Below are 659 nucleotides of genomic sequence, written 5' to 3'. Positions count from 1 at the left end.
ACCCTCACCGGGACTGTCTCCAGCATTATCAGGCCAACTATTGCTGCCAATAACTTCGAAATTAAACTGGCCATAATCCAAATGATACAAAATACGGTTCAGTTTTGTGGTATGGCCCATGAGGATCCGAATGCCCATATTGCTAACATCTTGGAAATTTGTGACACCTTCAAACACAATGGGGTAAGTGATGATGCCATCCGGCTGAGGTTATTCCCATTTTCTTTGAAGGATAAAGCCAAAGCTTGGTTGAACTCATTACCGGCAGGATCTATAGCCACATGGGACGAAATGGCCAGCCGTTTTCTCTCTAAATATTTTCCCCCTTCTAAAACTGCTAAAATGAGGAATGACATCACTACTTTTTTCCAGCAAGAGGGGGAATCTTTATATGAGTCATGGGAACGTTACAAGGAGCTGTTAAGGAGAGTTCCTCACCATGGCCTCCCCATTTGGCTGTAAGTGCAGACTTTCTATAATGGTCTTACTGACTCAAATAAGACCATATTAGATGCTGTAGCCGGAGGATCCATAAATAATAAAACTCCTGAGGTTGCCCATGCACTTATTGAGGAAATGGCAGCCAACAATTATCAATGGCATTCGGAAAGAACTCAAACTAGGAAGCAGCAAGGCTTGCATAATGTTGACACTTATAC

At 42.6% G+C, this 659-nt stretch overlaps 1 non-coding gene across 1 annotated transcript; it reads right to left on the bottom strand.

Annotated features, from left to right (window-relative positions):
- Positions 1–339: 339 nt before the first annotated feature.
- LOC148843924 (small nucleolar RNA R71) lies at positions 340–446 on the bottom strand. The gene has a single exon (XR_016103907.1). It is a non-coding gene; the product is annotated as a small nucleolar RNA R71 (small nucleolar RNA).
- Between the last annotated feature and the right edge of the window lie 213 nt (positions 447–659).

This window comes from Nelumbo lutea, chromosome 8, assembly GCF_056320005.1.
Source record: "Nelumbo lutea isolate HS-2025 chromosome 8, American lotus-T2T, whole genome shotgun sequence".
Taxonomy (NCBI): Eukaryota; Viridiplantae; Streptophyta; class Magnoliopsida; order Proteales; family Nelumbonaceae; genus Nelumbo; species Nelumbo lutea.
The sequence above is the reverse complement of the archived record's forward strand: the minus strand, read 5'-3'. Positions and strand labels throughout refer to the sequence as shown.